The sequence below is a fragment of the Haliaeetus albicilla genome, chromosome 23, assembly GCF_947461875.1.
Source record: "Haliaeetus albicilla chromosome 23, bHalAlb1.1, whole genome shotgun sequence".
Lineage (NCBI taxonomy): Eukaryota > Metazoa > Chordata > Aves > Accipitriformes > Accipitridae > Haliaeetus > Haliaeetus albicilla.
Genome location: NC_091505.1, coordinates 25,615,258 through 25,636,095, shown reverse-complemented (window position 1 = coordinate 25,636,095; position 20,838 = coordinate 25,615,258). Strand labels below are relative to the sequence as shown.

Here is a 20,838-nt window from a genome sequence, read left to right as displayed (position 1 = left end):
ATATGCAACATGAGTAACGCTTGCATTGGCAGAGCAAGAGTCCCCTGAGCATATGCTTGTGAATAAATTTACCCCAGGACACCCGCTTCTGGTTTGTTTGTTTCTGTGGTCGGTTTTTATTTATACACCTGAAAGAAAATGTTAACCCCCCCCCCCCCCCCCCCGTTTATTTTGGTCATCGGAAAAAGAGAAGCACATAATGACCATCTCGGGGCTGCTCAGGATGTGTCCGCTGTGGGTGCGTGGGTTTTCCTGTCGCGGTGGGTGGTCCCCTGGAGCAGGGATCCTTTCCCGGTGGGCTCGTCCCCCCCCCCCCCCCCCCTTTTTTTTTTTTTTGGCCGCTTCTGCCGTTTGTAGGCTGTTGCCGTTTGGCGGGGGGGTAGTAGTTGGGGGGTGCGCTGCCGGCCGCGGCCAGCAGGGGGCGCACTTTCCCGCTCCTCTGCCGGGGGGGGGTCCCGGCCGGAGGATGCGCAGCCGGGGCGGTGCGGGGGCTTTGAGTGCTTCATTGAAAACAGGTGTTTACTAGTGAGGGACCCCCGCCAGGTCTGATGTGACCCGGTGGGATGCTGAAGCAGAGCGGAGAGGGGCTCTGAGCGCCTTTGCAAGCTGGTAGCGGCTGAGCTTGGGTTTCCTGCTGGAGCCTGGGGAAGCCCCCCCAGGGGGTGGAAGCACCCCCTTGCCCCCCCACCCCGGCTGGCTGCGTGTGTTAGTGTGTGCTTCACTCCTGGAGGTGCCGTGTCCTCGCGGTGCTGAGAAGCGTTTCATCCGGGGATCTGTGGATCCAGCCTGATGCCAAATAATTGTTCTTTCTGAGCATCGGTACTGTCCAAGCCTCCCAGCGCTGGCAGAGGTGTTTGGCGTGTGTCTCTTGGTGTAATCTGTCCCTCAGAACGAGCCTTTGTCTGTAGCCACGGTGTGACCTGGCCAATTTTCCCACTGGACCTTGCCCAGAGCAGGGGAGGGTTTTGAGTGCTGGCAGGCGAGGAGGCAGCATGGGCAGCATGAACAGCTTGCACCAAAATGCTTTGACCTCAGGTCTGTGGCTTGGGCTGGGCTGCATCTGCCTGCTGCTCTTCCCAGATAGGATCAGGATTCAGCCCGGCTTTCCCTGGGTGCCTGCGGCCGAGGTGGCTCCTCTCACTCAGCCCTGTCTGCCTGCTGAGCTCGGAGTGTGTTGGGGTGCACCCAGCTCTTCTGAGGTCCTATTTACAGTCCCCTGTAAGGGCCAGGCTGAGGTTATTCCTTTGAGCCTGTTACTGGAGCTTTCCCGGGTTTAGGTCTGGGTGTCCTGAGCAGCCGGGTGGCCCCCACCCTCCCTGTTCGGAGGAGGAGGAGGCGGCAGCTCCCCAGCCTGTTCACCCTTCCTGTCATTTTTTCAGCATCCAGCCAGCCCAAAAGGGTCTTTGTTGGATTTTTTTCCTGTCCCTTCTCAGCGACACCCCTTGGACCACCCCAAAGACCCCCTCTCCCCTTGCTGGTTGTGGTTGTTCAGGGACTGGGCAGGGCACCTCCAGCCCCCTGGGGCATGCTCTGGCCAGCAGCCCCAGTTCCTCCTGGTCCTGCCCAGGAGGGCAGCGTGCTCCATGCTGTTCCATCCCTCATCCCTCTGCTTGGCAGCCCCTCTGCTGACATGCTGGTCACGGGCAGCATTAACCCCTTTGCTGGGCGGCCTGGGTGAGCACACGCGTGTGCACACGCGCACACTGGGCGGCCCGAAGGTGAGCCCACAGGCGCTCCGCCATTCCTCGGCGATACGCTGGGAACTATTAATATCGCCGGGCGTGAATGCGGCCCATTCATGGGGGTGGCGCGGGGGGAGTGTGCGGTATGTGCGATTTCTGCTCCTCCCAGCATCCACCCTGGCGGCGTGGCCTTGGCTTTCCTGGTGTGAATGGGCCAAGCGCGGGGTCTGTGTGGGATCGGCCGCTTTGGTCCTGCCCTCTTTGCCGCCTGTTTATAGCTCAGCGTCTCCGGGAGATTTCCTGCCTCTCTGCCCCCACACCCTCCCCCTTCCCGCTTTGCATGAGGAAATGAGTGGAAAATGCTTGAAATCCTCCTCGGAGCCGAGCGCTTTTTCCACTGGCCGTCACTGTGCCACTGGGGCCGCCTGGGCGATGGTGCCTGGCTCTGACCCACAGCAGTGCCGGGTGAGAGGTGAGCCCGTGGCAGTGTAAAGAGTTGTGAGCTCTGCCCTTATCCAGCTGTGCTGTGTGCACTGGGATCAGTGCCACGTCTTTCTGTCCCCTTCCCACTTGTGTGGCCAGAATACGCTATCCATGCCATCCATCCCCTGGGGTGCTGGCTCGGTGGTCTGCACCCCGAGGCTTTGCACCCATCATGTGTTTCCTGAGGTTTTGCTCACCGTCTCTCCTGCCCTAGCCTGGGACAGAAGCACCTCTCTGCAGCAGTCCAAGCCCGTGCAGATCTGGCTGCAGGTGACGTCCCTTTCTGTCACCCTCCACAGGAGCTGGAGAGCAGCACTTTGTAGATGGTGAACATAAGGCAGAGAGCTGGCTGGGGTACTGCTGCAGGGTCAAGGCTTGGCTGGGTTTCTGGTACCCCGAATCCCCTTCTGACCACTGCAGCTCTGTAGCGGGGTGTTCGCAGCCTCCATCACTCCTTGTTGTAGTTACCTTCCACTGATCTCCACCAGTGCGGACCAAGAGCCGCTCCTTTCGCCATGGCTGACCGTGGGGGTGGCACCGGCTGCTTGCTCTTCCCTTGCCGCCCCGGTCCCTGGCTGGCGAGAGGCTCCCTCGCACAAAGCTGTACAAAGACTTTCAAGTCAACAACGGCCTCATTGAGTGGCCTGTTGCTGAGAGCCCCTTCCCTCCAGAGGCGAGGGCTGTGGCGTACAGGGCTGCAGTGGGGAAGCAGAGGCGGTCGGGAGGTTGGTGGGAGGAGGGTCAGGAGCTTGGGGCTCGGGAAGGAAGGAAGGAGATGTGCCTCAAAAGCCTCTTAGACTATGAAAACAATGGAAAAAAGCCTCTGTTTTTTTCCTCGAGCCTCACATGTTTGGGTGCTTGGGCAACCCTCCAACCAGTAATTTCAAGAGAAAAGCTGGTTTGTGGCATCCCTGCAATGTACCTGGTCTCTCCTGCTTTTCTGGCCCTCCCCATGCCAAATTGTTGCCTGGCTCTCCTTGCGTTGCATCTGTGCTCTGTGTGTTCGCCATCAAGCCTCTCACCCAGTGTCCCGTCGCCTCTGTGTCACGCTTTGCCTCCTCTCTGCTTCTCCTTCCATGCTCAGGCTGGTGCTTCCTGACCTCCAACCCTTTTGCCTCCCATTTCTCACAAAAAAATTCCTCCTTCAAGTCCACCTTAAACAGTGTTTTTTCCTCTTAGCCCCTCTATTCCAGACCCTATCCCCCATTTTCTCCTTCACCTTCTTGCAAATAGTCTGTGGCTGGTCCTATCTGACATGACACGGGTCAGGGATCCAGGAGACAGGTTGTGAGATGTGTGCGCCGTGGAGAGGATCTTCCTCACCCTGTGCTGTCGGAGGAGTAACTACCGAGTAAGAAAATCCCTTGCAGCGTGAGAGGGGCATTTTTAGGAAACAAGTCCCACGAGAGCAGCTTCTTGGCGACTTGCTGCGGCTTGCACCCCGGCTTTTGCCATCTGCTCGGTTTGATGGGCAGGGAGAGCTAGGGACAGCCGGGCGTGTCCAGAAGCTGTCCTGGGGCTCGTCTTTGAGGGGGAACAGCCCGAGGGACCCTCGTGGGCGCTCAGCCCGGCGGGGAGGTTGCAGCTGTTTGGTGTCCCAGCCGTGGGGCCCCCAGCCCACGGTCCGGCACGCGAAGCCGGGGCCAAACCAGTCCCTGCAGTTGCTGCTGCCGGTCTGGAAGCGGAGGGCGGGCGATGGCTGAACGCAGCGGGGTGCTGGGGCAGCGCGGGACGCGGGCGGGCTCTGGGATCGTGACGGGTTTCACGCGTGTCGTGGCAGCCCCTCGCTCAGGCTGCGGCCGGTGCGGCTCCGCGGTTTGGCGTGCGGGACACGGCCTCGGGACCTCCGGCCTCGCAGCCCGGAGCTGGCCGCCGGCAGCGGCGGGGCGGGGGGGGTGTCCCGGGGGGGGGGGCGACGGGCGGGTCCCGGGGCGGAGCCGGCGGGTCCCGCGCCGGCGGGTCCCGCACCTGCGGCGGCCGCGCTCACACCGACAACAGCCGGAGCGGCGGCTGGCAGCAGCCCCAGCCCGCGGCGGCGCCGGGGCCGAGGGGTCCTGCACCCTCCCCCCCCTTCCTCCCCTTCCTCCTCTTCCTCCTCCCCCGCGCCGGGACTCGGCAGCCCCCCCCCCCCCCCCCCCCCGCCCCGAGGAAGCGCGGTTTTGACGGGGGCGCGGCACAGCCCGGAGGTAAATCAGAAACCTGCGGTTGGGTGCGGGGGGTGTTTGTGTGTGTGTTGGGGGGGGAGGAGGGGGCGAATTTGGGAAGATAGCGTCCGGCAGTCTGCTGCGCGCAGCTCCGGAGGATGCTGCTCGGGCCGCGCTGGCAGATGGAGCCGCTTCCAGCAGAGGGAAGGTGCCGTCCGGGGGGTTGTTCGGCCCCGGGTGTCCGTGTGTCCGGCTAGACGCGCTGCCGGTACGAGGTGGCTGGTGCTGTAGCCGGGGAGGAGGAGAAGCTCGGAGCTGGTCCACGTTTCCTGCCATACTCGAGCTGTTAGTGGATCCCCGTCATTCCCGGGCTGAGTCACAGCAGCGCATGGGGTGAGAATCCGCTGCTTCCATGGGAGTCACCGCGTTCGGCGTGTGAGGCTGCCCTGGCTCCTTCTGCGGCCGCTGCCTGTTCGCTGCCGGCAGACCCGTCGCTAAACGAACGGAGAGATGCGAATGGGCTGGCTGCGGGCTTTGGGCTCCTCAGATCTTCTCAGGGCTCCTCTTCACCCCTCTTCTACCTGGGATTACTGACGATTAAACCGGTGGCTGGAAAAGCAGAGCTTTGCCATCTGATCCAGAGAGTCAGTGAGTTCATGGAAAAACTGCGTTGACGTCAGGAGGCTTCGGATCGGGCCCTTGCGCTACAGCGGGGGGAGGCTGGACTCTGCGTTCTGGCTTTCGGCACCATGGGCACGTGTTACCAGTCGATCGTCTCTTCTGGAGACCTTTGGCTTTGGTAGAAATGGATGGGTTTGCCGTGCGTGCGCCGTTTGTCACGTTGTGAACTAGCAGTAATCTGTCAGACCGTGCTGCCAAGGTGAGCGGCTGTTTTTTCAGAGGCTGTTTGATCGTGGCTAACTTAAACACCAGCTCTTTGTGCATTTGGTTTTGTGGTTTGTGTTTTGGAACGGCTCCTTGCTGCAGGGGAGCCTCTTCTTTTAAAGACCCTCGTATAGTCCCAGGATGTCAGAGCGCATATCATGATATTATTGGCAGAAGTCTGCATTCTTTTCCATGTGCATACTTGAATTCTTATCAATGAATGTGCTTTTCTTCTGTTTACATTTTAACTGAAACGCGGTTAAGAGAGGTAGCAGTGCTGCTGGAGCAGGCACTGCAGCCCTCGCTGTTCTCTGCATGTGTGTGCTGGTGGGGTCTGCTCCTCGCTGTGAGCCGGGCAGGGGGCATGGCTCAGCTCAAAACCCGTCAGCCTCTCTCCATACTTGTAGGGAAAAAATTAGGTCCCACCCTTCTGCCAAAAGCTTGTCCATAATTTCCTTATGTGACAAAACATCCAGTCCCAGTGCAGAACAGGTATCAAACCTGCTTCTGAGGAGGTGCTCACATTCTCTTCATGTACTTGCACTTCCTCTGAGAAATACTTTTCTAATAAAAGACCAACTGAATAAATCCAACCATGCTTCTGTTAAGCATTCCTTGTCTGCATTGCCTCAAATGTCCAAACCTGAGCGTATGTATGGGACAGGCTGCCAGCAATTCAGTTTCGTAAGAGAACAAAATATGGTTATGCCTAAGGGCACTTCAGTACTTCCCCTTGGTTTTTGTACTAATTTCAAAAAGATTTGAAGGTTCTCAAAGTCAATTGAAGTCGAGTAGGGGAAAGAAAGGTTGCCCTTTCCCTGAGGGCGTAGCAGAGGTTGCTGCGTGACTTTGCAGCGAAGGAGCAAGTCGACAAGTTGGCCGGTGCCGAACCTTGCAGGTGCTGTGGGGGGTGCTGAGGGCAGGTTGCCTGGTCCCTCTCTGCGGCAGCGGAGCCTGGCAGCAGCGGCAGGAGGCAGGAGGGGAGAGCTGCTGGATGCCAGGCACTGCCCCGGTTTTGCTCTCCTGGGGAACAGGGTAAATTGTCCCCCAGTAGAGAGGACAACCAAGTCTCCTTCCTTAAACTGTTTGTTCCTTGAAGAGCCCGAGACAGTTTGCCTGTTGCAGGAGTTTGCAGACTTGCATTTGCACATTGCATGGTTTTGGAAGGGCTTTTGCATTCAGATGTATGTGGGAGTTCAATCCTCCAAATATAGGCAGCAGTGCCGGCAGCGAGGCTGCGGAGGCAGGAAATACCTCCCGGCACGGTCACTGCGGCCCCGGCTGCGTGGGGAGCTGGGGAGGGTCCTGTGGGACAGCGGGACCTCTGCCCTGCTCCAGGGCTCGTCTCCCCGGCCCAGCGGTGCATCATGTAGCACGGGTATCTCCTTCCAACTCCGCCAGCGTGATAACAGAGACTCTGCTCTATCCTTCTGCCCACCAGATTTGGTGAAATGTATTGCCAGAGCCCAGGGATGAAAGCTGAGCTGGTTTTGTGGGTGTAAAAGGCGTTCAGGGGCAGCATGCGGGCTGCGAAGTCTGGGATGCCGTTGCTCTTGCCAAGCCTGCCGTGGCTGTGCCGGTCGTGCCGCAGCACGAGGAAAGCTGAGGCGAGAGGAGCCACCTGGAGTAGCAGCACCTCAAAACCACGGGTGCTGTCGGCACTGCCTGGGGTGAGCCGAGGTGGGAGCTGAGGCATGTGTGGCGGTGGGGACGTCTGCGTGGAAGTCGGGTCTTCTCGTTTTTCAATTTTCCTTTATCCGCGTGCTCTTCCTGCCCCGCCGGGAAGTGGGAAGGAGGTGTTCGGTTGGATTTAGTGCTGGAAGAAAGGCCGTGCCGGAAAGCGGCTGGAGCCTTCCAAGGGACTGGTGGCCTGGGTGGAGGAGCAGTCCGTTAACCTTTGTGCCGAGCTCCCGTGTGCTCCGGAGAGGTCCGGCAGCATGAGGCCACATTCCAGCAAGGCCGGGGGTCTCCCGCCCAGTTAATGATTGAGCCACAATAACCCTTCTTGTGTGAGCCTTTCTGAAAGTCACCTCCGGATAATTATATTAACTTTTCCAGGCTGCCAGGGCTGGGCGCAGAAATTTAAAGGGACAGGGTCTTTTCAACATTTCCAGCAAGACGTTTTTTAGGTGCAGGAAGTGACGGCTTGCGGGTTTTCATTGTCTGTCCTGATTAATTTGGCACGTTACTTGCACAGTTCCACATGAGGGATTGTTGGCAGTGTGGAGCTGTGTTGGCCTCGCTCTGCCTCTCTCCGTGCTTGTCCCTCCGCTGGCCGGTGCTCCCCCAGGAGTGACCCTGGGTGCCAACCCCGAGCCCGTGGGATGCAGCTCCCGCCGGGTCCTGGGGTATCCAGCCCCCATCGCTGGTCGCTCAGCTGTGACACCCACGGGCGGGTGTCTTGCCAGCCCGCTGCTCTTCCCTCTGCCGCTCAGTTAATAATCGACAGGGTTCCCGCACCACGTGGGCACGCTCGCCCAGCGCGCAGCGGTTTGTCAAGCCAGTTGAAGGATCCCTTATCAGAAAAGGGCGCTTGTCACCCAGTGCCAGTTAGAGGCAGAGGAAACGTTAACAGCTGGTGCTGGGAACGGGCGTTAACAAGCGCGGCAGCTTGAGGGACCTTCCCTGGGGGGCTCTCAACCGTTTGGTATTCCGCTGGACGGAGGCACTTTTCCAGCTTGAGTTCCTTGTGCTGTCCCATGGCTGAGCTCAGCCGTCCCCTTTTGTGGCTTCCCCAGTGTCTGTCTCGCAGGTCCCACTGAGGTGTCCTGGTCTGTGTCACGGATTGCTGCTGCTGGTCAGGGGAAGCTCGGGGCTACCAAAACCGGCTGGCCAGGTGGGGCCGGGCTGCGGTTTGGCGTCACACCTCGTGTCCGTGAGATGCAGCCGCTGAGGAGCAGGCTGGTCCCTAGCAGAGTCTCTTTGAGCTGGGTCTAGCAGTCGTGCGGGGTTTGGGAGCTAAGGCGGCAGGAAAACGCTTGCTGCTGCAACTGCGATTGCCGTGCTCGGTGCAGGGAAGGCAGTGGCAGCTTGGGGCGGTCACTGGGATGGATGTAATGTCAGCCTCGGGTCCGCTGACCTGTGTGTGTGGGGAGAGCGGGAGGGGGGGTACGGCAGCTGGGGACCGAGCCCCGCAGCAGCAGAGCGAGGGGTCTCTGCTCAGCCTCGTCCAGCGCCGGCTCTGCCCCCGCCGGGCTGCCCGCCTTGGGGGGACCGAGACGGAGGCTCACAGTGTCACAGCCAGGGGTGCTGCAGGAGGGGATGAGCCTCGTGGTCTGCTATTTCTTTGCTCTCCCCCCCCCCCCCCCCCCGTCTATCCAATGTGACGAGAGTGCCCAGGCGGACATGGCACTCAGGATAACTCCTGGGACAGCCAGCTGCCGGCACGGGCTGGAGGGCAGCGCGGTCCCGGGGTGAACATCTGGATTTCCATGGACCCCGCGGCCAAGGCTTGGGCCTCTCGTTGCTTAATTGGGAGCAGGAGCTCGTCGGCTCCTCCCGGGATGGCACGCCGATGAACCCAAGGGGCCCAGCGCTCCGGAGCCCGGGTGTGCCGGGGGATTTCCTGCCCTTTATCTGGGAGTGAAAAGCATCTGACTGCAACATGTGCATGCGGGGCCTGCAGAGAGCCTGCGCCTTCTGGGCCGCTCACAGGCTCGCTGTGCCCTTTGGGAGCAGGCTTTGATGCCTGTGTTCAAAGCTTGCTGGGGCAGAAGTGATTAACGCTGCTATTTAAGGACTCCATGCTGCCAGCGCTGCCCGTGCCAGCGTATGCAGGTGGCAGCGGGAGAGGGTGCTTCTGACCCGCAAGCGTGTCGCCGCTCAAGTACGATTTATTTGCAAAGGTAGATCATGGGGTTTCTATTCTCCCTCTCTTCCCCTCGCCGTGAATTTTACAAGAATATTTTCGCTGCCGTCAAGGGCACAAGTTCAGTTTCTGAATGCCCTTTTGTGTGGTGCAGCACAGAGGAGTCGTGCTCTCTCCCCATTCCTTCTAGGAATGGCAACAAAACGCTTCCGCCGCACCCCTCGCCGGGTGCTCCAGCCGCTCTGCTGCCGCCTGTTTTGGGGGGACGAGGTCAAACCGACGGCCCCACGGCAGGCTGCCAGCTGGAAACTGGGCGTTTGTGGGGCCAAGGCAGTAAATCTGCAAGCATGGAGGGATCCGTCCCTGAGCTGCGAGCCTCTTCCATGCGACTGCGGGCTGTGCGGGAGCGAAGCAGAGGGGCTGGGGGGCTTGCCCCCCTCCCATCCCCTTGCCTTCCCACCAGGGACCCGTGTCTGCGGAGTGGGGTGGCTGGCAGCTGGTAGCTCAGCCTGGGGCTGGGGAAGGAAGCGCTGGCAGAGAGGACAAGAAAGCGAGCGTTTAAAGAAAGAAGGAAGAAAAAAAGAGAGACTGAAGACGAGGAGGCTTTGCTGCAAGCACTGGGCTAAAAGCTGAGCTTGGGGGTGGCGGGTCGGGCTGGGGAGGGAGGTGGAGTGGTTCCTGGGGCTGCAGGCGGAGGTTTGCTCAGGGGGCAGCTGGTGAGGGGCGGCTGGGGGTCAATTCCCTCTGCTGCTCTAGTTTCCAGTGAAACTGGAAATGGCCACGAGCAGTGGCAGGCAGAGGTGTCACGAGGCTGTGGGATGGTGATGCTCAGCGGTGACTCAGAGCGCACTTGACCTCGTTTCATCAGTGTCATTGGGCAAGAGCAGGACATCTGGGCAGTCAGGGCCGGTGCTTCAGCTTCGCTTTCCCAGACAGAGAATTGCTCCGCAGCCACTGTATGCCTTCCTGAGCAAACCTCCTGGGGAGGCTGTGCCCTGGTGAGAGCCACTGGCGTGAGCCTCCCGGGCACGGGCATGCACTGTCCTTAATGGCTGGGGCTGGGCATGAACTCTGTCTGTATCATTTCTCCTGGAATAAAGTCCTGGGAGCTATGGTAGTGTCTCAGAAGCAGCAAGAATTTAGGAGGCAGTGGTTCTCCCCCAGCTAAAAATAATGGGCTTCTAAAAAAAAAAAAAAAAAAAGGCTTGAAGGACTTAAGTGCACCTGAGATTGTGTATATAAGAAGACAGGTTGTCAGTACCTGCAGTGTGCTGGGGTGCCTCATTGCCCACCCTGCCCAGGTCCCCTCAGCCCCCTCCCATTCCCCTCCAGCCCAGGGACCCCTTCCCTGCCGATGGGAGGGTAAGCGTTGGCCTGACAGGCGATGGCAAAGCCAGCGTGTCCCTAGCAGCGGTGTATCCCCTCCCTTTTGTTTCATTCAGCATCCTTGTGCCCATCTCTAAATCTTTTTATCTTCCATTACAAATGCTTCTGATTCTGATCTTTTATTGCTAGTTTGGAGCAGGGAAAGTTTCTTGCCGGACAGTTATATGGCCTCATTAGTTTCTGCACTGCCTAAATCTTCTCTGCCTCCAGGCCAGCTTGGCAGTGGCTGCCTGGGAATCGCAGAGGAAGGTACCTGTGCGTCTGCTGTTTGTCTTCCCAGGGCCTCATCCTGTCAGGAGAACGGATGAGTGTTGTGTTGTGGCCATCCTGTAGGCCGTCCAGGGCTGGTAGTATGACAAGAGGGCTGCAGAAATTAAGCTGAAGTCCAAATAAATGATTTACAAGTGCCACTGTAGGACGTTGCATCGTTTCCTCCCCAGTCCAGTGGGAATTACTGTCCTGTAGCAGAGGCATGTGAGCGCAGCACGAAGTCCACGGCCGGCGAGGGTGCCTGCTGTTGAGGTGCTGGAGCTGCTCTGCCGAGGCGCAGGACGTGCCCTGCCAGCCTGGCAGCGCGGGTGCTGGGATGCCGGGGACGTGGGGCCAAGCAGGTAGCGATGGGGCAGCAGTGCCGGCATCCCGCATCCCCTCGGCCGCCTGCTCGGGCAGCAGTCGGGGCTCTCGGCCGACACCATGGCTCCCCGTCCCCAAAGGCTGAGGGAGGTGAAACTCCAGCTGCTGTCTTGCTGCTGGCAACAGAGACAAGCGCATGCAGCAGTTTTGCTCTGAAGACCGTTTAAGTTTAGAGGTGCTTTTATTGTCCCAGTAAAATGTATACCAGGCGCAGTACAGCAGTGGGAGTGCTCGGGGCTCCCGCGGTTTGTCCGGCTGCGCTCCCAGTACATGCCTCCGTGCACTTCACGTTGCTGCAGACTTCAGCTGCTGGAGAGGTCCGTCCTAAAACTGCTAGCGTCAGCCGGACGGGACATCTGCTGGGTCTGCTGCATGATTTGCTCTTCCATAACACCTTCCATGTGGGCATCTCCAGAGGCTTGAGATACCAAAATGCTTACGTGATCTCTGGATTTCCTTGTACAGCTTGTCTCCACAGAGCCAGAAGAACAGCCCTGCTCTCTTGGACCCTGCTTGCCCATTGCAGAAGCATCCTTCTGCTATGGAGCTCTCCAAAGCACTTGTTACCACTCTCCAGGATGACTGCCAGCTCGTGCAGGCTCTCCTCCTGCAGGGATTGCTGGATGCCTCAATACAGGAGACAAGAAATCACAGACTGAACAGAAATTGTCTCTCTTCTCGGGAGGCAGGCGTGATCTCGTGCTGAACCCCTGACTTGTGCTCCGGGCGGACACTTGCTTTCCAGCCAAGTGGAAGCTGACCCCGCTGCTTTCCTTTCCCACGCCCAGGGCCTGCACACACCTCTGCAGCACGACTTTTCCAGTGCTGCTGCTGTTCAAAAAAACCAAAAAGCAACAAGTATTTTAGGCATTTTGCAGCAGCAGCTGAATTGTATCAAACTACTTTGTGCATCTGAGACTTAAAGCCCTGAGTATTCATTTTTGAAGGGGCACATTTAGGGAGGCGTTGCGGTCCGGGGACAAGGGAAGCACTTTTGCGAATGCGGGGAGCTGGGCTGTGCTCCTGGCTTTGCTCCTGACTCTGCTTCAGGAGAGGCTTTGCCTCAGCTTTCTTCTCTTGTAGAAGAGAGATCACAGAATTGCCTTCTCTGTAGATTGTGACCTGTGAATGCAGGGGGACACTACCAAATCCTGCCACCAAGTTTTTCTTGTTGGTCCTGCCCCATTACCGTTCCTCCCCAGCAGCCCTGGCAGTGCCCGTGCCCACGGCAGTGCCCGTGCCACCACACCGGCGCGTTGGTCAGAGGGATCTCCCGGGCTGTTTGCTTTGGAGCCTCCTTGACTGACTGTTTTGAGACAGCTGCCTCTCCGTGTCTTGGGTTTCCTGGATTTCTTCTTTTTCTTTCTTGTATTTTGTGTAGGGATGTTGGTATGAAAACAGCATTTGTACTTCCTAAGCCCCCACATGTCGCTTTGCTCCCCAGCCCAGCTGGAGCAGACGCGGTGCTATGCCTGCACAGGGTGGGAGCTTTTGGCTTTGGGGGACAGTATTGCCGGGGGTTCGGGGGCCGGCTGGGGCCACGCCGCTTTGCCTTTCTCTTTGCAGCTTTCTAATGGCAGTTTGCACGCGGGGACCCCGTCCCTGCCCTCTGCGGGAAGCTCGGGAACCGCATTTCTAGCTGCAGAACGGCACAGCACACTTCCTTAGGGAGCCTTGTAGGTGACTGGGGACTAATGCACCCCGTGGGAGGGCTCTTGGAGAAGGGGTTGGGGTGGGGAGGGGGAGGCGCAGGTGCAGCCCCCCCGGCCTCCCCAGCTGCGTGGGCCGATGCAGGACCTCCAGTAATGCGAACAACTGTGTGAGCTCCTCCTCTGCCCAGCGGCTTTAGGAATGGAGCCTGTGTTTATGGAAAATTAAGAGTCGGTCCCAGGCTATGAGCCTGTTTTGAGGGTCTGGTGCTTTCCTTATCAGAAAGAGAGTTTGCATTTGGATTATGGATTTTGGTCCATTTTTGCTCAAGACCTGGAGATGCTGCAAGGACACAGGGACTTCTGGCAGGCGGCTCCTCTCTCATTGCCAGTCTGGAGCACAGACACCTTGAAATACCTGAGAGCCTGAGGCATGCAGGTGCAGCTGAGTTTGCAGCAGGGACTGAAAGGGTTAAAGCTGCTTTGCAGTGTGATTTTTTTTTTTTTTTTTTTTTTTAAAAAAAAAAGCCATTTCCTTCATGTCCAGAGACAGTTTATTTTCTGGGCATTCTTCGGGACTCAGGGAGGTGCCTTTTCTTTAAGGCATTTCCTGTAAGCAAGTTTATATTTGGATTGGGGCGGGTGGGGAGAGGAGGTGGGTGCTGGGGAGGGGTCCGGCGGCCCGAGCTGAGTGACCTCAGCTTTTGGCTCCTTGTCCTAAATTGTTCGAGGTGGCAGCCGCGGGAGCGGTGGCCACAGGACCGGCCGGCTGTCGAAGCGGGGTCCCCCGTGTCCCGAAACACCCGTTTGCACAGACGAGTCAGAGCAAACAGGACGGCGTGAAGCTGTCGGTGGAGCAGCCAGCCCTGATTTACATTAAAGCCTCAGCATTTAAAAATAGGAACAAAATCCCGTTACCAAGCCTTGCCTTTGCAATCCCCCCTGCATTGTTCTCGTGGCTGGTTTGCCCCCACAGTGCGTTTCGGAGCCAGGGGCCAGCACCCAGCATGGGGGGGCTGTGCAGAGCAGGTGGCTGAGCGGCTGCCCTGTGTTCCTCTGCAAAATGGAGTTACTGTGCAGGGGGATTATCTGCTTTGGGCTGTCCTCATGGGTGCCGTGCTGTGCCGTGCCGTGCTGGCCACTGTGGTGCGGCCGAACCGTGGGGTGATCTACCCAGGATGGGCTGGCTGCTCCCCTCTGCCTCGTGGGGTGATGGAGAGTGAGGGCTGTTTATTGCTTTGTCTGCAAAAACTGTCAGAGGGGAACTGTGCACTCTGGAAAATGAAGCTGCCCCTAGCTGGGGAGTGTGATTTGGAGTAAGGATTTCAGCTGACCTCGCTGTCAGGCAGTAGGTCTGATGGGAATTCGCATTGTGCTGGGTCAGAGAGCAGCTGCCTTGGGCTTGGAGCTGAGGAGCTGTTGTGTTTGTCTTCCCTCTCGTTGCTTCTCCTTGCTAAGTAAGTGACCTACTAAGACACTGTTAAGTCCTTCTCTAATGTCTGTAGGGTTTTCAGGTTAGCATGGAATTAGCAGGAATTTATGGAGCAGGCAGGTTGGTCTACACCATTATTCAGCACTGCTAACACCAGAAAATAGGTGTCTGTCTTTGCCCAAGAAGTGGTCTATGCCAAGAAAAGGTGACTTGCCATCCTCTTCCACCCTTTAAGACCATCCCTTCCATTACCTTTAAGATGATAAAGATAAGTGCTGCTGGACCCCAAATTCTGACCTCTGTCTAATTCCCTCCCCCAAGGTGGCTTTGATTTCCATTAAAAACAAAAACAATCAAGCAAATGTGGTAATATACAAGATCACCAAAATTTACTGTGCTCTTGATGTCCATAGTGCAGATTTAACTCTTTTTCCACTGATACTTGATTAGACCTTAATTCCCGTGCAAGGTCCTTGGAGCCTGCAGCCGGAGCCCCGCTGCCCCGGGGTGAGACGCAGCAGGCTGGGCTCACCTCCGAGGCAGCATCGTGGTTCAAGCAATTCTCCCATTGTTCCCCATGCCAAGTTCCTTCTCCCCCATTTTGTTTTCTTTTTATTACTGTGATTTCCTAACATCGGAAGAGGCGAGTTATGAAACTGGAGTTATCCAAACACGTCTTGTTTGAAGATAGCGTTTCATCCAGCAGATGCAGCTTCCTGCTCTGTAAATGGTTTCCATTGTTTCGTGTTGGCTCCTGGCCCCATCTCTGCTGGGGCCACTGGTAGTGTCGCTCGGCTCTGGCAACCCGAGGAGCAGTGGTCCCAGCCACGAAATGCTGCTGGCCATGTGGCGGTGTGAAAAGGCTGTACTGGGAACACTGGTATTCTGTAGATAGCCTCCAGAAAATGTTTGGGAGGCTCACTGGAAGCTGCCTCTTTGCACAGGTGACCAAGGCAGTGTGCCTGCTGTGAGGCTGCTGCTGGCTCGGTTGGCCGCTGCTCCAGCAAGGGATGCTCAAGTTTCCCAGTATGTGTCCGCTCTTCCAACAAGACTCTGTCTGGAGGGCCCAGTTGGTGCCGTTTCTGCTCGAACACACACCAAGTGTGTGCTCCAAATAGCCACCTTGCTGATACTTGCTCCTGGGATTCCTTATGTTTGAATGGGATTCAGCACCGTGACTAGGTGCCCACTGTTGAAATGGAGACGACATGCAGCACAGAGAGCAGTTAAAAAATACGGTACTGGTATCAGCACTGCTCTTTCAAATTTTGGTTGCAACCTGGGATTCTCTTGTGCTGGGCCAGGTAGAAAGATAACCGCTGGTCTAATGGTTGACATCCAGACTGCAAAAGAGCAAGGAACCAGGGAAGAGAGGGTAAATGAAATAAGGTGGTGCTGGTCAGTGTGATGAGGATTATTCCCAGCACAAAAGAAGCCACATAATTTTTAAATCTTTCGTAGGCACTGGAGAGAGGGAGGGTTTGGAGACCACCCTTGGGTGCCTGCTGGCGGTGCTGCCGCAGGGCAGTGCTCCAGCTGGGGCTGCGGTGTGGTGGGTGGGCAGCCTGGCCAGGGCTCGTGTCGGCAGCCCCAGGCGCTCCTTGCACTGATGCAGGATATTTCTGCCAAACGTGACATAGAAAGCATTGGGAAGAACGGAATGGACTTTTGTTTAAAGATGTTTTGTTATCACTGGGAATCGGAGACCTAAGGCTATGTTTGCTGGAAAGCCATCGAGCCCGCAGTCGGCGTTACCCACTCTAAGGGAGCGGGAGGAAGAAAAGCCTTCAGAAGCGCGTGCCGCACCGTGTTTGCTCAGCGTGTCCCGATCATCCAGCTTCATCTGGGGCAGCATGAGTAATGCCAAAATTGTCCCTGTGTCAGAGGCAAAAGGATTTGGCTTTGGCTGTGTTTGTGCCCTGGTCTCTTTTCCCCTTGGGTTTTGCATGTTAAGTTTCTCTGGCTAAAAACCCTGCAGACTGCTCTCAGTCAGATTTGTAGCTGTGCAAGCACTCACACCAAAACCCTCTCTCTTCAGTAGCCAGAAAAATGCCAGCTGACTGTTAGGTCTGATTTTAAACGTTTGATCCAGAAAGCAAAAAGGTGTGAATTAATTTTCTCATCGGGTGGTTAAATAGGAAATGTGACTGAAGAAAACAGTGATCTGCTTCTTGAATAGCTGCTACAAATATGACAGAAGTGTTTATTGGTGAAACAGGAGGCTGATCTTACTTCTCGTTACTGCCTGGTAAGGCGGGTGGTGGGTGGAATCTGTGTTGTGGTGGTGAAAAGCTGGAAATTCCACTTTGCAGCACAGACGTGGGTGCTGGGGGGGGAGGGCAGCCTTGCCCCCCCCTCCCGGCTGGTACGGCTGCCATGTTTGCTGTCCTCCAAGACCCCCATCATGAAAACAAACCTGCACTGTGGGGTATAGTAATTCTCTAAAGTACACTATTAGTTCTGATTTTTAGAGAAAGTGTGAGACGTGGTCCCCAGAGCGAGGACACCTGCCATGAGAGGGGTGCGTGCCTTTTCATCCTTCCCATTTTAGACTCCCTGGTTGTGGGGTGGCACGGTGGCCTGTGTGCCAGGCGGCTGAGGTGTCTCCCCAGACTGTCTGGTTTCTCCGTGGGCTGACGGGGCCCTGGGAGCTCTGTGCCGCAGAGCCCCAGCAGAGGTTTTGGGGAAGAAGAGCTGTGGGTCCTGGTCTGGTGCTCCTCCCTGGCTGTGTGCTCTTGGCCACAGGTGGGAGTGAATCCTGGTCTGCATGGTCCTCTGCTCTTCTGCTGCTCTCCTCTGGGTGCCTCGCCACCACGAGTGACACGGAGATGAAGCCGGGAAGTTACTGGGGGGGGTCCTCTTGCAGCTGAAGGGCTTGGATGAGGATGTGTTTGTGTCTGGTGGAAAGCACGCTCCTGCTCTGGCATGTAGGTTCAAAGAGATGGGTGAGGTGCCCACGTCAATCCCCGTCCTGTCCTCCCTGATCAGTCCCCAGACACTGGGAGAGATCCCTGTGGTGGTGGCAGGACATGTAGCGTGGGAGTGAAGAAACGGCCAAGAAAGAGAAAAGTCAGAGCTTGCTGGTAAGCTGAAGCTGTTGTGCCTCGTGCTCCGTTCCCCGGGCGCACGGATGCTGTGAGCCGTGACCTTGGACTTGCAAGAAAGCGGTACGTAGCCTGCAGCTCGAGCGGGCTGCGAGTGGCTGAAGGATTCTGGGCAGCAGGGAGGTGGAGGCAGGCTGGGACTTGGCTGAAGGCGAATTTTCGGTGGATTGCCTTTCTCCGTCGGTAGAGCCTGTTTCGAGAGGAGCTGGGTGTGCCCCAGACCTCTTCCTCCAGCGCAGGAAGCCGTGCCGGGGGTCACGCCGTCCCTGGAGCTGGGGCACAGCCGTCCTGCTGCCGCTGCAGCCCGCGCAGGCGATGCCTGCCTCTCCTGCTCTTGTTCTCCACAGCTTTCCCACCTGCTTGAGAAGCAGTGATTTATTTTTTTTTTAATTAATTTATTTCATTTCTTGCATGAATGGAGCATGTTTTTGTGAATGTGCTTTACGGGATGTGAAGCTGCAGATGTTTGCTCATTAATTAAGTTTTGCAAAAGTGCTGCCGGAAGCAGCGCCAAGCACTTGGCAGAGCTCTCTGGTTTGACGTTTTTCCTTCCTGTCCCCTTCTCAGCTATGCAAAGCCTTACCTACCCCTTCACTCTGCGACAGCAGCCCCTGCCTCTGCCCCTTCTTATCTCCCCCGTCAGAGCTGTGCTTCTGGGTGGCACCTCTCATTTTGAGGTGGTGGACTGAGGTCCCCCAGGCAGGGTCCTGTGAAAGGAGCCCCTGTCTCACGTCTCTATTTCTTTGGTCACAGCTGTTGGAGAAGGCATAGGATAATGAGGTCAGAAGTCTCAATGATTAGTATTTGGTAAGGTTCACTGACATTTTATCTTTTGTCTCCATAGAGAGGAGGAAAACATGGTGAATTAAGAGCATCTGTCTTGGCAGGGCCAGCCCTCCCTGAGTCCCCGGCCCTGGGTCGGGATGGGGTCCTGCCTCCTGGGACCTGAAGCCTCTGAGATCCCAATCTCCTTTACTGCAAATCAACACAGAGATCTCGGGGTGTCCTTGGGCTTCTCTCTGGCTCTGCTGGCAGAGCCGGTCGCCTGCCCAGCTGCTTCACCTGGGGAAGTTACCTGTTTTCTGGTGGTAGGTGCCACTCCTTCAACAGGAGCTATGCTCGTAAACGGCTCCTGGCAGCATGGAGATAGCACGGATAAATATAACTCTGCGTTGCGTAAGCCTGTGTTTTGCCCATTATTGAGGCACTCTTGCTTCATGGCCAGGCTCTGAAGCCCATCGGGGTATTGAATGATGCACTAGTGGCTTTGACAGCGCTTTCCGCATTTTCTAACGCTGCTCCCCTTTCCCCCATCTCCAGCTTTGCCTGGGGCTGGCCGTGAGCCGGGCTGTGCCGGCCATGGGCAGGAGGAACCACGGGCTGCCAGAGCTCCTGCCTGCACGGCCACCGCGGTGGGTCGGTGCTGTGGACCTGCCGCGGTGCAGAGCTGCCAGCAGCTGGTGGGGGATGTCCTGCTTGCCACGGGACGGCTGCGAACGCCTACTGGTTAATGCCTTGTTATCTCTCGGGCCCAGCCAGTTGGCATGTGTAATTTATCCAGTAATGGCTCCTTGTCCAGAGGGAAAGGAGTACCAGCAGGCAGGGCTTGGGAAGGAGGAGAGCAAATAAGGGAAAATGGGCACGGCAGGTGCGGCTCAACCTGTCTGATGATGCTGGTGATGTAAACCAGCAGTCAAGGTTGTGTCAGCGGGACACCAACCACTAATCCTACACCCTTGCTTTGGGATGGCGTCCTCTGGCAGGGTGGGCTGGTGGCTGCACTGAGACCTGGAGCAATCCCACCTTCAGCAGGGCTGTTTTGATGAATAGCCTGAACCAGTACTTGGTATGCCTCAGACCTTTCTCAGGGCAAAAAAAGTGTGAGGGGAGAAGCTGTAGGCTGCGTGGAGGAAAATGAAAGGACAGAAAGAGGTTCTGCTCAGCTCGAGCCCTCTCCCCCTCGGCAGGCGCAGGGCGGGAGGAATGGCGTGTGCTGCTTCCCAGGAGCGCGGGCAGGGACTGCAGAGAAAGCCCCATCCGTCCGCCTGTGCCGGGTGGTCCTCTGCATCCCTCTGCAGTGCCAGCCCGCAGGGCCCGGGGTGGGGATGGACACGGGGGCGTTTTGCAGTGGAAGTGGGATGAGATGCCGTATCCCTTGCCTCTCTCTGAGAATGCTCTGGAAAGCCGGGGAGAGCAAAGATGAGCTCCTCCGGTCCAGCTCGGTGATCTTAGCCAGGAGGCACGCCGTGACCCTCCGCAGGTCTGCAGGCAGGTTGTTGGCAGGTAGGAACGAAACGCTCCGTGAGCAGCCGGCAGGCAAGAGCAGCGAGTCCTTCAGCGCAGCGGTCACGGGTCACTATCGCCATGCACACGTGTGTGCGTCTGCGCGTGCGAGCCAGCGTGCTGGGCACATGTCGGAGCGTGCCCGTCCGTGTGCACGCGGCTGTAGCTCGCTCAGACGAGCATCAGGCGAGCAGCTGTGCATCCATGCTTCCAGGCACTGGAACTTGCATTTTTTCAGACAAAAAAAGGCTGTCTCAGATGGGGCCAGATAGCGAGCAGCTGGTGGGCTAGTGCTGCTCGCCCCCTGAAGATGCTGAGGTTGACCAGGACTGCCGGCATGCTGGGCTGGCCCTTTGCAAGGGGATAGGAATAGAGACTTTCACAGCCTGCCATTTCAAAGCATCTTAGCACTCAATTTTTCTAACCACTTGTGAAAACTGAGTGTTAATTAAGGGCTTTTAGTCCCTTCAGAAAACATGCATGTGAGAGTCAAAAATCAGTGACTCATAAAAACAGACACGGATGAGTTTTAGAAGGATGTGAGCTGACTGATTTACCACAAATTACGTTAGCCTGCAGCTCTAAGATAGAAGTTTTCTGAGGCAAAGGTTTCCTCAAAAATGTCAACAGGAGAATTGCCGCACGCTAGTGAGACTGAAAAGTAATGCTTGCTTGAGAAGATACAAACATTTTAAAGCGTTGTTCCGAAGGATGCAGAGATGACTGCTGGGGAAGTTTACACGTGTAAAATACTGCCGTGCAAAGCACCTAAGCATGGGACTGAGGCGGCCCTGGGGGGCTCCGAGGGTGGGCAGCTCCTCTGAGGTGCGGGGACAATGCTGCTGAGGTCCCTCACCCTGCAACGCGTGGTCGTACAGGCTTCGAGCCCTGCGGAGGGCTTTACCTGGCTGGTTTCCCACTAGGCAAGGAGACCTGAGCGAGCACCGTGATAGCCTTTGCTTTGGTCCTCTTGCCCCAAAACGATGGGGAGAGCGGGGCTGCCCCACTGTGTGTGGCTGCTGCAGCAGACGTTTTGTTGCAGAGTTTCCTCCGTGTGTGATCACAGGTGGATATTCCAGTATGGCTGTCTTTAGGGCAAAATTTTCTTAGTATAACCCCTAGAAAGCATCGGACGCGGGCTGGAGCGTTCATCAGCCCTGCGCATAAGCCCATCATCAGGAGGGGAATTTGTCTCCTGTTAGCAGCAGACGACTCCTCACTGTGTCTGGCTGCGAGCACCAGCGAGACCATTGTGCTGTTGGGACAACACTTAGCTGGGCAAGAAAACCCCAAGTAGGTCTTGCTGTGACAAATCTTCTTTTACTTACGCAGGGGCTTTCACATGGAAG

The 20,838-nt window shown here is 57.1% G+C and overlaps 1 protein-coding gene across 6 annotated transcripts in view; it reads left to right on the top strand.

Annotated features, from left to right (window-relative positions):
• The window catches only part of STARD8 (StAR related lipid transfer domain containing 8), a 78,936-nt gene that overhangs the window by 28,965 nt on the left and 29,133 nt on the right, over positions 1-20,838 (top strand). Inside the window, exon 1 of one of the 6 annotated variants that reach the window (XM_069811635.1) lies at positions 4,136-4,351. The exons of 3 other annotated variants lie outside the window; for them this stretch is intronic. The gene's annotated coding sequence lies outside the window, so the exon portion shown is untranslated. Of the gene's footprint in view, positions 1-4,135; positions 4,352-4,734; positions 4,958-5,003; positions 5,190-20,838 lie in introns of those variants that run through there. 2 more of the 6 variants (XM_069811634.1, XM_069811633.1) reach the window with 2 other exon arrangements.